Source organism: Onychostruthus taczanowskii, unplaced genomic scaffold (assembly GCF_017590055.1).
Source record: "Onychostruthus taczanowskii isolate IOZ18803 unplaced genomic scaffold, ASM1759005v1 scaffold5, whole genome shotgun sequence".
In the NCBI taxonomy this organism is placed as follows: domain Eukaryota; kingdom Metazoa; phylum Chordata; class Aves; order Passeriformes; family Passeridae; genus Onychostruthus; species Onychostruthus taczanowskii.
In genome coordinates, this window is record NW_024502568.1 from 17,165,632 (window position 1) to 17,179,468 (window position 13,837).

General features: G+C 45.4%; 2 protein-coding genes across 4 annotated transcripts in view; one reads left to right on the forward strand and one right to left on the reverse strand.

Annotated features, from left to right (window-relative positions):
- Positions 1-2,273, reverse strand: part of INSYN2A (inhibitory synaptic factor 2A) — a 38,087-nt gene extending 35,814 nt beyond the window's left edge. The window contains exon 1 of the mRNA XM_041415306.1: positions 2,044-2,273. The gene's annotated coding sequence lies outside the window, so the exon portion shown is untranslated. The remainder of the gene's footprint in view (positions 1-2,043) is intronic.
- The window catches only part of DOCK1 (dedicator of cytokinesis 1), a 266,426-nt gene that overhangs the window by 129,824 nt on the left and 122,765 nt on the right, over positions 1-13,837 (forward strand). The gene's annotated exons all lie outside the window — the stretch shown is intronic.

Sequence of the window (13,837 nt, forward strand, 5' to 3'; positions counted from 1 at the left end):
AGGATCCTATGAGCTCCTTGTTTGTGAGCTCAGTTAATACTAGGGTGCATTGAATGCTAAGTGCTGGCCCTCTCAATAAGGAACCGAACACTTTATCTTGTGGTTTTGTATGTGTCAGTCCCAGGGAAAAGCCCTGATTCCATCCAGGATTAGAATTATCTCGAGCATCTCGTTAAAAACACACATCATTAATAATGACGGAGTCCTAAAGAACAAATATTTTTCATCAAGGGCATCATGACATCCTTACAAAAAAGCCCTAAAAAAAGCTGATTTAGTGTCAGCTTTCCCCATCATGTGAAGGGAGGTTGCTTTCAGTGCAACAGCACCTTAAACTCTCGGGCAGGAATTTTATTTTAAAACTGTTGGAATTAGAACGATTCCGTCTGAGTGTCTGGATTAGCAATCTACATTATGGATTTCTCCTGGAATCAGGGACCCTATGCCACCACTGTTTAGCAGAATATCACCCTCTAGGTGATAAATTAGTAATATCTGAGCCCTGAGATATTTTCATTTAAATATGAATTTTTAATGCCAGGAGAAGGACCCAGCTTTTAACTTAGAACTGTTATTTGTACTCGGAGGGAGCAGATCGTTGTAGTCCAGACAGCCAGGCACGAGCAGGCTGGTGGAGCACCAAGAGTGAGGAGATCCATTCCTCTCCCTGATTTCCTAGTTTTACTATTGGTCTGTTGCCTTGGAATTTGACATTAAATTAATCCCAGTCCATGGCTAGGACATAGTTGCATATCATGTGATTATTTTATTTATTTATTTATTTTGAGCTAGGAGTTTTTCCATCTAGAAGCCAGATATTAACCTTGATACATGCAGCATTCCTGGCAGCCCGCTAAATCCGAGCACGATCCTGCACTTAAGAGGAGGGAATAAATTCCCACTTTATATCAGACGTGACCTGTTACTGGTTTTCCTTCCCTTTGCACTTGCCAGCATTCAGCTGGGGGAAAAAGAAATGATTCTCCGAGGCTGGGAAAAACAGGTCCTAGAGCCTAATGAGTTAAATTCTCCTCCGTGCAGGATTTTAAGCTGCTTAGACACACAAGGTCAAAGCAAAGCGCTCCATTCCCTATTCCGACTCGCAGCTGAGAGGGGGGCACAGCTCCCTTGGGACAGAGCCCTCGGGAGACGGTGACATAAGCAGGGAATATATTCCCCGCTCCCAGCAGTGCAAGCTGTCCCTGTTTTGCCGGGGCCGGCGGCCCCCCCGCCTCCCCCGGGCAGATCCCATGGAACTGCAGTCCTGCATCCCCTCGCTGCCGTAACTCCCCGTAAACATGGCATTAACAGGCGCTGAGGTCACGGCACAGGGATTTTACTAGCGAGGGAGGCACGATGGAATTGCAGAGCGGGAAGCTCGGGATGCCTTGAAGGATGCAAGGACTGTGACTTTGGGGATGGTTCCCTGCTCCCTTCTGTCCCGTTTTCCTACGGCGTTTCCACGGCATCCCCGATTTCTGTGTGGTCGGTGATGGTGATGGGGGACGCGAGTGTGTTAAAACGGGAGAACCCTGCACACTTCACTGAATAGCAGCAGCTTCAGTCCTCGAGGAGGATTTTTGGGTTGGTTGGGCTTTTAATGAAGTGCCGTACTGCAAGTTCAGGGATGAACACATCCCGTGTTCCTCCATCGCCGCTGTACGGACACTTCATTAGGACGGCTGAAGTTAATAAGCAGCGGTAGTTCCTCGCCATCAGCCATGTGAAAAGCCAAAGCACTTCGTGCATCCTCCAAAAATCCTCAAGCTACCCCTCTCCCCTACCAGGCACCGCTGGAAGGGGGAGCAGGCAAAGAAACGCTGGTATTTTTCTAGAAGAAAGTCGCGTATCGGGATATTCTCTCCTTATCTGTCACGAAAGTTATTGGATGCAGGAGCTGTTCGCAGGCAGGCACATACGCTATTGCATAACGCTGGCGCTCAGCGCCAGCCTTTCTCCTCATCCCTACGAAGTTTTCCGCCGGCAGAACCAGCGGACGGGGAATTTCTTGGGGTCGGGGCGAGCGGTCAGCGCCTTACTTACCTTGTGCTTCCTCACGCAGAAGCGGCGGTCTGGGCGAGCATCTCCCTCCAGCCGCCGGGGCGAGCTGGGCGTCAGAGCCTGGGCGCCGGGGCGCATCTGCCGCGGAGCCGCCGAGCCGCCGGAGGAGCCGCAGCCGCCGCCGCCGCCGCGCTCCCCCGCTGCCCTCATGGGCTGCGGCGGGGGCTCGCTGTCGGGGGGTCCCCTCGGCCGGGTCCCCGCCGAGGGGAACTTGTTGAGCGGGACCGGCGGGCGTCCCCCAGCCCACAAGGAGGGGAGAAGCGCGGAGCTGGCGCTCGCAGGCTGGCTGGGAAGGTTTCGTTATTGCTCTGGTTCCCCTGCGCGGGGGTTCATTAATAACAGAGCCGTGCACACCGTCCCCGCGCAGCCCAGGTTTCCAGTCGCGCTACGGGAGCGATGGAGCAGCCGCAGAGTGGGTGATGCTGATCCATTGGGAATTTCAGCGAAGCGCTGGGTTAAAGCTACACGGCTGCCTTTTATTGGGAGGGAAAGTGTTTAAGGTGCTAAAGGAGTAGCTGCTCCCATTTGCTTTTAAACCTTGTATAAAATGGACGCGAGTTTGGAGCGAAGCAGTTTGGCAGAGGAGATTGATAAACGTGATAATCTGCGTAAAACTTGAATCACATCTCCTCCTTTTCCCTCATTTTGCAATGAGGGTCTAGCAATGATGAAAAAAGAAAAAAAGTTGGAAGTTAAATAGGTCGTGTGTATTTTACCTGAGTGCTAGACAGAAAATGCCATGAGAAGCATGAGAATTGGTCCGAGTTGGGAAGCGTCGGGTCCGTGTTTCATTCAGAGGTTCCCAGGAGTTTTGCTGTTCACTAAATACTTTCCAGTAGGAAAGTCTCCTAGCCCAGGTGCCAGCAGGTTCCACTATCACAGCACTGCCTTCACCATGGATGTCGATGAGGGTTATTGATTTTGGGGGTTACTGAAGCGACCCCTGATTTGACATGGCAGATGAGAGCGGCTGGACCAGCCCAAAGTGTTCCAGCACGGCCCCCGCGCCACAGCAGGCAGGGCCAGCCGAGCTGGGCGCTGGATGAGCCCGGGCATCCACGGACACGATGCAGCAGAAGCACTGGCTCGAGTCCTGGGTGTATTTTGGAGTCAATTAGCTGGAGCAGCCCGTTGCAGCACGGTGCTGCCGCAGCGGCCGGGGCCGGCCAGGAGACCCGTGTGGCTCCGGAGAGCTCCGTGTCACCCAGGGCTCCGTGTCACCCAGGGCTCCGTGTCACCCAGGGCTCCGCGGGGAGAGCCCGGCCGGTTAAACCGCGGCGTGGCTGTGCAGGACCGGCTCAGAGCAGCGTTCAGCAAACCAGGCAGTCAGCAGAGGGCAGCTCCGCTGCTCTCCCTGCCTGCTACCTGTGCAGGTACTGCCGCTGCCCTCTTCCCTCTGCTCCTTATCCCTGCTGCTGATCCCTGAACGAGGGTGCCGGGGCTGTGCCCTCCACATCACCCGCTGCTCTGCCCTGGGCTAGGGGCTGTGACACCGCTTTGATCACATTCAGCATTTCTCATGTTACTTTATCAGCTACATTTTTTTTTCCAAAGAACTTCAATATCGACCTGCTTATTGATGCAACAGCAACCACCATGCTGTTGGTTTTTTCTTTTTATTCTTCTTTCCAGCAGTGCTGACTTGCTGTATTCCAGGTCCTCTGTGGATTTCTCTCTACGAAAATAAATGTTGTTTTTGGCTGCAGCCTGGATACAGACGTGGGTAAAATTACATGGTAGGGTGAGCACGTCTGAAATAACACAGGCTACTTCCTCAGAGCCAACAGATCAGTGGTAGGAGATGCTGTTGCTTTTTCACAAGCTGAAAATGTGAGTTTATCCAGCCCGTGATTACTGGAAGGAAATACTATAACTTGATATCCTGAGTGACTTGAAAGGAGAATCTGTCTGACAGAAGCAGCAGTTAAACATCATTCTTGTCTTCTCCATAATGATATTTAGAAGCTGTTGTCTCAAGGCTGATTAGTCTTGCACAGCATTATGCATATGCCCCACTTATAAACCATACAGCATCTTGTGGAGATTTTTAGGGAATTAAAAAGTACTTTCTGATGTGGACCAGATTCATGTGTAACTGCTGACACCATTGGTGTATACAGGGATTTTTTTAAATCAGGGTTTGTGAAAATTGAAGTGTTTTCTGATTATCGTGCTTCATGTTACTGTAACAGCACATAGAAGTAAATACACTGAGAAATTGGAAATGCTTCATCACCCCATTTGTCAATATTTTAGCTTTTAAGAATGCTGACCATGACTGTTGCATAATGAAATCTGGCGTGGAAGATATGCTTGAGAGGGGAGAGAGGGATTGGGCTTCAACCTGAGAGGGTGCAAAGAGAAAAGAGACAATTAATTGTAGTTGTTTTAGGTTATAAATGTATTTCTCTCTCGTGGAGTGTCCTACCTTCCCAGATTGGCCTTTTCTCCCTATGTCTGTCAGGAAGGAGTGAGCACTGCTTGGGGCTGCAGTGACATGTGCAGGTGGAAGTCCTGCCTTGGAATTCTGGGGGCAGTGAGAAAAGCAGGAGTTGGAGAGCAGTGAGATGGATTTTTGGTGGCATTTTCTGTGGACAAGTACAGTGAGGGGCCCTTCTCCCTCACTGCTAATTGCGTCATAAATTCAGGGAGGCATCTGTGTGTGTATTCAGAAATTTTCATCACACACAGCCTGGTGTTACAGACTTCAGGTTTTACGTGACTTTTTTTCTTACATTCAGTTTCTGAGGACACATGTGGGTGACTGTGCGAGGGTCAGCCTGGCATGTCCTCCCCACACTCAGGTTTTGGCTCAAGGACTGCCCCAGGAAATGCTGTGCCTGGGGGGATTTTTTTGCAAAGCAGCTGCTTTGTAGGTTTATTCTCCTCTAGAACACGCAGGTCTGACAATGGAACACTAAAATGTCATTTTCTGGAACAGTCTGTGAAGTTCTTGTGGAGGAAGGCTTGGATGCAGCTCAGGGAAAAGCGTGTGGCAGCCAGAGCTTGAGTGACCTGCCAGGTGTTTGGTGGCCACCAGTGTGGGGAAGGAGGGTGACAAACCAGCACCAGTGGGATTTTCATATCTATGTTAAGTAAGTTATATTAGGAGGCATAATTTAAGTCCCAACACGACATGCCTGAGCTGGTTCCCAGGGATATGAATTCCATAGACCCAGGCTGATTTATGGCAGAACTTCCCACCTGTGTTGGAGGTTAAAGAAGGGTGAAGTTCACTTGATTTGAAGGAGAGCTGTGGACAAAGTTGTGCCTTTTCTCTTTGTGGTCACTTGGGGCCAATGCTGCCATTCAGTCTTTGCTAAAACCAAGTATTTCTACATTGCTGAACCTTCATTCCCATCAATTAGGTGGTTATTTCCATGCCTTTAGATAACAGCCTGGCTTTCTGGGCTAAATTGGTAATTAATTTATTTCCTCCAGTCTGCTATTGGAACAGAACTGGAAGGATGTTAAATATGCTCCTCTGCTCCAGCTGAGGTGAAGGCAAACTTGGCTGGAATTTCAAACAGGTCCTCATGCAGTCCACTCCTTGGAGGTGCTCCTTGCTTTGGGGAGGATATTTTCTGCTTGGCTGTGATGCAGAGGAAAAAGGCCTCTTGGAGTCTTGTTTGGCAGAAATTTAGGAGATTTGCTGTAGTGTCTTGCTCCATAATAAGTCTTTTCCATGAGCTTGGAAAATTCATTTGAGCCTGTGCTGATGTCAGTTCTTTATACGTAAAGTGCTAATTCCACATCTCTTTACTTAAAGGAACATTTTGAAGATAAAGTGGATTTAAGAATATGTGTCTAATACCCATAATACCTGTGCACAGCTGAAATATTAAACAGCTGATTGAGAGAACTGCTCTTTGTGGGTTTTCTGCTCGGAGAAGAAAAATGCTGAGTAACCTCATTAGCTCTGATGGTTATTTCTGTGCTTCGTTGGGATAAGAATGAGCAGGATTTAGTTCTCTCTCTCAATTTCCCATTGTACAGATCATTGGAAGAAAAATATAACAGAAGATCTCACCAGCTAAAGCTGAGATTTTGGGTTCCAGTTGAATGCTGTCTCATCAGGAGCCCAAATTGCTGGAGATGTTTATCAAGAAAATTTGAATTTTCTTGGGATAGGAGTGGAAGTTTCGTCATATTTTCACTGTGTTTATAGTTCAGAAGAGATTCTTTTCAGCACACAGATGTTTTTGGGGAGTGACCTAAAGTGGTGATTGGAAAGCCTTGGTTGTTCTTCCAAGGGTGGGGATTCTGATCTGCTCTCCCGTGGTGTGGAATCACTTCCCTGATAAAGATGTTCTCAGTAGATGCCAGATTCTGGTTCCATTTTCATGCAGCCTGTACAGTTAGGAAACAAATGAGGGTCTGGGAGAGCGTGATGTATGAGCCCCTAAATGGCTGCATTTTGTTCATATTTGAAAGGCAGTTCAGGCTGTCGTCATTACTGATGACTTGTGCTTTTAGAGCCCTTCTTTTTGCATTTCAGAAATCCTTTGTGCCCATCTGAATAATAAATCACCCTGTTTGATTTGCTCACTGAGAGCAAATGGGAAATTACATCCTTGTTAAGATGTCTTGAGGAATTGGAAGTGTAGGGGAATGTTTTTAAAGGAACATTCTGCCAACTTTGTTAATATTTTGCTTTATCTCATTTACTTTATGACCTTACCAAATTCCAGGGTTTTCTCTCTGACTGCTTTATAGCAAAGGGAAAAATTCCTGCCCTGCTTAAAAATAAAACCCAACAAATCTGGTCGTACTTTTGATTGCCTTTAGTCAAATGGTTTCAGATTTAAGCACCTAATGAAATGTGGGATGAGCATGAATTCCATCTTCAAACTCCAGTTATGGGAAGAAAAAAGGCAAATTCAACAAATAATGGGGATGCTTGCATCTGATTCCTATTTGCTCTTTGGTGGAATAATATATTATTTATACAACATTGATTTCATTAGATGGAGGATTTAATGCAACTTTTCTGTCAAAGTGGAGAACATTCGATGTTATAAAGTAATGTAAACTCCCAAAGCCTCAGGAAGGTTTTCTCATTTGAAATATTGAACTATTTAAAATTTGAACATAGCATAAAAATACAGACTTTTATGTGCTTTTGCATGTTGCCTTCAAGTTAGAAGCCTGGGGAGCAGCCTGGTGCTAAAACGTAACAGAAAAATGCTTAACAGAAAAAACCAAGCTGAAATTAAATGTGTTAAACAAGTCAAAAATTAAAATCCTACAAAATTATGGAAGAGGGAAATAATGAGCAGTGCAAATAGAATTAAACTCACAATTTCTATTGGTGCTCTAAACCAAAATTAAGTATTTTGGCCATAATGTTCAGAAATGAACTCTTTAGTGTAGTTTCTAAAATCCCCAAGCAGTTGCCAAAATAAAATTGCTCTTAATAACTTTGATACATGACAGGGAAATATGATGGCAGTGAATAAAAAAGGGATATAAAGAGGCAGTTTGGAGCATCATGGGCACCTAAAATTTAGCCATATGCTCACAATTAAGAGCTTCTCCTCACTTACTTATTTTTTTCTAAATAAAATGACCTAGAAACTTGCCTCGTGCAAACAAGAATATGCTAAATTCCTGATTGACTGTGCAAAGACCCAATTCTTTTATGTATAAAAATGTCTGTGACTGAGTTTTACCTTAAGAAAGGAACAGAAGTTACTTTGAAAAGTCTGGAAATCCTAAAAGCCCGAGATACTTCAAAAAGTTGTGTTCTGAAAAATATGGGAAGCCTGATAATGACATTAAATGAGTTTACAATTGACAGCAGAGGCCACGTGAATTCCTTCTTAATCCTTGGTCTGTGGCTCTTCAAAACACAGTGCAGGAGAAATGGCTCTGTCCTTTGTGGCTTGGGAACACTGAATTAAAAACCATTCAAAGCAGCACCACATTTTGATTTTCTTCAATTTTTAAACAAGTTCAGGACTTTAAATATTAATACTTATCAGTGGTTGAGGAGCATAATTAGCAGCTGCTTTATATCCAAAGGGTGTCCATCAGTATTTTTGAAAAGCCCTGTAACTGGAAGAGCTGTTGGGGAGGAAAAGGATGAAATCTCTGAAAACCCAGAAATAATGTTATAATTTGATAGTAATGTGACACTTCCTCAATTTACTTCTGGGAATTCAGTGCCCTAATAATTTTAGTGTGTCCGCATCCTTCCCTTCTCGCAGCCTTCTGCCCAAGCCTGGGTGGGGAAGTTGGTTGGATGGGAGGTGGAGTGGCTGCTCCTTGTCTCCAAACCTTCCTTCTCCTGACTTGGTGCATTCCCTTGTGGAGCTGCCTTTGCTGCCTGGCCCCATGGCACAACTCCCATCACTCCCTGGGAGGGAAAAAGAAATGCCAGGATTAAAAGTCTCCTCTTGTGTTTGTTTGAAATTCATCTCCTGTTGGCTTCAGCTGCTGCCTCCTGGTTCTAACGCAGTGAAACTCGTGAGCAGCAGCTGTGCACTCCTTTCTTCCCCACTGCTGTGGGTTTGGAAACCTCAGGAAAATGTGAATCCATCCACGCTGTGACCCCTTCTCAGGAGGGAACTTCTCCATCCCTTGTCAGAGTGGTTTGGGTTGAAGGGACATGAAGGCTCATCCCCTTCCACCCCCTGCCATTATCCCAGGGTGCTCCAGCCTGGCCTTGGGCACTTCCAGGGACCCAGGGGCAGCCACAGCTGCTCTGGGCACCCTGTGCCAGGGCCTGCCCACCCTCACAGGGAGGAATTCCTTCCCAAAATCCCATCTAACTCTGCCCTTTGGCAGTGAGAAGATAAAAGTATCTCTCCATCTATCTTCCAAGCCCTATTTAAATATTGAAGGCCACAAGAAGTTCTCCTTGGAGCCTTCTCTTGCCCAGGCTGTCACTTTGGTGGCCTTTCTCATTCCTCCTGCCATCCATGATGTCCCCCTCAAGCTGTGGAGACTCCATTTATTTATGGAATTGTTTTACTTCTCTGTGAGGTGATGGAAATCAAAGCTTTCATTGCAGCCTGGTGGAAAACATCACCAGGGCTTTCTTTGAGCTCAGCTTGTCCTCAGGAAGATGAGCTGGAATGATGAGCTAACAGGCTTTGTTTGGAGGCATAATTTTGTTATTGACATCAATTACCAGGTGACAGATAAGATCTGCAGCAACTGATTATCTAATGAGGGACTGGATGTCTTGTGGGAGAGCTCCAGGGACCGAAGGTGGTGACAAAAGGACAGGTGGTGGCTTCATGGAAGCTGACACATCACGTCACAAATGTCTTTGGTGGCTGGGACAAGGGACACCGAGTCTTGGGGGGAAGAAAGGACAAAGCCCTCACTCTGCTCACTGTAGAACCCCAGCATGGTTTGGGTTGGAAGGATCTTCAAGAGCTTTGAGTCCCACCCCTGCCATGATCCCAGGTAGCTCCAAAGCTGATCCAACCTGGCCTTGATACTCCATAGGAGCTCATTTAACAGGCACTTCATGATGTGGGGTTTTTAATAAAATTTTAGTTTAACAGACTTGAACTTTAAAGTATTTTTTTTGTTTGGCCTTTTTTTTTTTTAATGTTTTTTTCTTAAATTTCAGGTGTTAGTAAAAGTTACAAGGATAAGATTCCTGCCTAGGAGAAAAACCCAGTAACTGGAAAAAGCAGAATGCTTGTACATGTTAATTTTTCCATTTATTAAGGAAAGAAAGAGTTTTAATAATTCACAGGGATGCAATGAGTATTTGCCTTTTATATATTCATATTTATCACTTGGCTTGAATTGTAAACATATTAGTTCCTCCCTAGCAGTTAATGACTTTGGGTAATGTTTGTGCTCTCTTTATGCAGAAATTGTCTATATACCTCACATTTACTTATAGGGACAGCCTAGTCAGAGCTATTTCCTTGGTTCTGAAAAACATTTTGTCTTGCTCTAAGTAGCTTTTCTGAGGTATTTTTCAAGCATTTTAAAAATAATGCTTAAGTTTACCTCCCCAACAGATGATGAGTATTTTTCAGCCATATCAAGAGAAGTTACAAATCTTATTTTTGCCAAATGTCAAGAGTAGGATGAGTGTTGTAGGCTCTGCCATAACTCAGGGTTGGTTGATTTTCTGCCGGGGTTTCAAATATTATGCCCCCCAAAAAATTACTTGGGATGGTTTTAAATCCATGGAAATTATGCCAGGAAAAGCAATTCCCAAATAATGATACTGTTGCATTACAGTAGAATAAAACATTTCGCTCATGTTTTGAGACTTAAAGATGCACTCTGATAATAATTGGGATGTTATGGTATTTTTCTTTTCCCTTTTTTTGTATTTTTGATATATCTATGTGGTATTGTAACGTATAGAAATACAGAAATATTTAAATTCTATGATATTTTAATCATAGAACCACACAATGGTTTGGGCTGGGAAGGGCCTTAAAAAAATTTCAGTTCCACTCCCTGCCATTTCATCGAGGTTTTGCAGTAGCCTGTGCATTGATTTTGGTTTTTTTTTTATTCTTTCTTAATACTTATTTTATATTTGAATCCATGTTAAAGCTGCTTTGCCTTTTGCTGGTTTGATTTTACTTCCTCTTGGGACAGATCCCTGGATCTCCAGGGCTGGGATTGGAAATCCTGGGTGAGTCTGGCCATGAACCTGAACATCAGAACCTGGAAAAGATATTCTGCTTGGTCCTGTGTTACTGCCCAGATGGGAGGAAAAATGTGGAAAAAAGGGATGTGAATCATGGGATATCCATGTGTTGTCTTGGAATGGTGTAGGAACGCCGAGCTGAGCTCTTGGAGCAAACCAGCCCCTTCCCAAGAACATTCCCTGTCCTGCCCCTGCAGCCTAGGAGCTGAATTTCACTTTGGCATGTTTTAAACCACTGATTTTAATCTTGGTTTGGATTTAATTGCTTTTTCCAAGGAGAGATGAGTTTTCATTTAGGTGTGGACATGTAATTAAAAAACATCTCTCAACTAAAGTTGCTTTTGTTGCCTGCATGCTGGGGCTGTAGGTAGGGGAAAGCAATTCGAGACCTGAATATCCATCTCTAATCCTGTTATTAATGTGGGAGTGTTCTTGTTAGAACGTGATAAATGACTCCTTATTTGGGAGGGATTTACTTCTTTCCCTTCTGATTTCTTCCAGATCAAAGTTGGGGAGGAAAATAAAATTCAATTATAGGTCAGAATTTATTTCAGTGGTGGAAAACCAGCCCTTCAAAATGTTTTGTTGTTGCTGGAATGCATGGAGTGTGCTCGCTGTCATGAGGAAAATTGTCAAAACATGTTTTGCACCTTTGATTTAGTGAGAAAATAAATAAGTTATTCTCCTAAAATATTCTAAGTGGGTTTGGGTTGACTTGCAAGTACAGAGAAACCTGAATTAGCTTCATCTGGAAGCAGCAGAGCTTCCTGAGCAAATGTTCCATTCTTTCCTTCAGGAGGAGATCCCTGGCAGTGTCCAAGGCCAGGTTAGACAGGTTGAGGCATCACTTCCAACCCAAACCAGTCTGGGATTCTCTGATCTTGTCTTTTCCATGGAATGGAGAAGGGAATGAGAATGTTTAACATGTTCAGTTTGTTTCTTAACTTACAAATATGTTATTGATTCAAAATCAATATAAAAGCAAAAATCTTGTGTGTGACAGAAAATTCCCAGGTCCACGCCAGTTCATTCACCTCAGGCAGTTTGTCCTTTACATCATTGATGGTCTCCTTTTGTCCTGTTGGGGTTGGATTTCTGCTGAGTTCAGGCAGGATCAGGATAAAGAGCCCTTTATCAGCAGCATCCTGTTGGAGCTTATTCTGCTGAACGTTTTGGTCATCGTCCCAAATGATAATAAAAGAGGGGTTTAATTAATTCACTTTTCCACAATAGAAAAGTTCATCTCCTTTTTGCTTAGATTGCAGCTTAGAGATTGATTTCATGTTCTTTTCATGAGGCACCTTTGAAGCTCTTCTGGACACTGCACTTTGTTTAGCACTGGCTTGTCTGAGAGAATCCCCCAAAGTCTTTGGAGTTGCTGTGAGTTTAATAAGAAACAAAATTCAAATTTAATAATGTTAGGGAAGAATTGGGTCATTCTTGGAGACTCAGCCCACATGTTCTCATGTTCAGGTTCTGCAGATGAGGCCTTTACTGCTCCCTTTAATTAAATGCAAAGTATTAAACAGGTCTGTGTTCCTTGAGAGGGTGTAAAATGCAGATATGGCTGCTTCTCCAAACACCTGCAGACAGCTCCTGGAAAATATAGGAACCTAAGCTTATGAATCTCTGTTGGAAAAGGAAAATGCTGTGGAAGTTTTCCTCTGCTCCTTGCAAACCTTAGACATGTTTTATAAAACTGAACAACCTGCAGAAGTTACAGGTAAAGTAAAATTGTGCAAGAGACAACTTGTGCATGTGGGACAAGGATAAAACTCCTCTGCTCTGGAGCCAGGCTGGGAGAATTGGGATTGTTAAGTGGGAGAGGAGAAGGCTCCAGGGTGACCTCAGAGCCACTTCCAGGGCCTAAAGGGGCTCCAGGAGAGCTGGGGAGGGACTGGGGACAAGGCATGGAGGGACAGGACACAGGGAATGGCTCCCACAGGGCGAGCAGGGATGGGTGGGAGATTGGGAATTGGGAATTCCTGGCTGTGAAGGCGTGCAGGGGCTGGGATGGAAGTCCCAGAGCAGCTGTGGCTGCCCCTGGATCCCTGGCAGTGTCCCAGGCCAGGCTGGACAGGGTTGGAGCAGCCTGGGACAGTGAAGGTGTCCCTGCCCGTGGCTGGGGTGGAAGGAGTGATTTGGGAGCCAAATTCCAAGGGAAGAACCAGGTAAGGTGAGGACATTCCTGTAGGCAGAGAAGAGCAATTCCACTAGGGCAGGCAGGGATGGATGGGAGATGGGGAATTCCTGGCTGTGAAGGCATGCAGGGTCTGGACTGGAATTCCCAGAGCAGCTGTGGCTGCCCCTGGATCCCTGGCAGTGTCCCAGGCCAGGCTGGACAGGGTTGGAGCAGCCTGGGACAGTGAAGGTGTCCCTGCCCGTGGCTGGGGTGGAAGGAGTGATTTGGGAGCCAAATTCCAAGGGAAGAACCAGGTAAGGTGAGGACATTCCTGTAGGCAGAGAAGAGCAATTCCACTCCTGTGAAATCCCCTGTTGGCTGCTTTTGGGTATTAATGTTTTCAGCTCCTCTTATCTGTTAATACTGGAACAGAAATTCTCACTTGAAATGTGACCTGTATGGAAACTGTATTTCTCTTATTTACCATATTGATACATGCATTTGTGTAAATGGCATTAATTTGCTGCTGTAACCTAAAATATCACAGAAAACTTAGCTGAAGTCAGAGAAGTCAGAACAAAGGACCAGCCTTTTATCAGTCTTTGTGGATTTCATCTCTTTTCCTGCTCTTTGGGGAGGAGGGAATGAGAACACTGCCTGTGCTGGGGATTTCATTTTGATATCATGCAAATGTGGAGAGAGCCCTGCCCTTATTTTCCCCACTGATGAGAGCCTGGCAGTAATTCCTGTCTGCAAGGACTGGGTCACCTTCTGCAGCTCTGAGAGCTGAGAACAGCACCACATCAGAGCCTGCATCCCATAAACCTTCCCATATCCTCTGTGTTCTGTCCCAAAACCTGGGGAAGGGAACAGCCCCCGGGGTATGGTGTGATGGCTGATGGGCTGAGTGAGCCAAAGGTAGGAATTAATTACAAAATGCAAAAGCTGCCCCAAAGAGACCTCCTCCTGCAAGGAGCTTTTTAATCCAGGGATCTCTGAACTGCGTGGTTTGATCAATT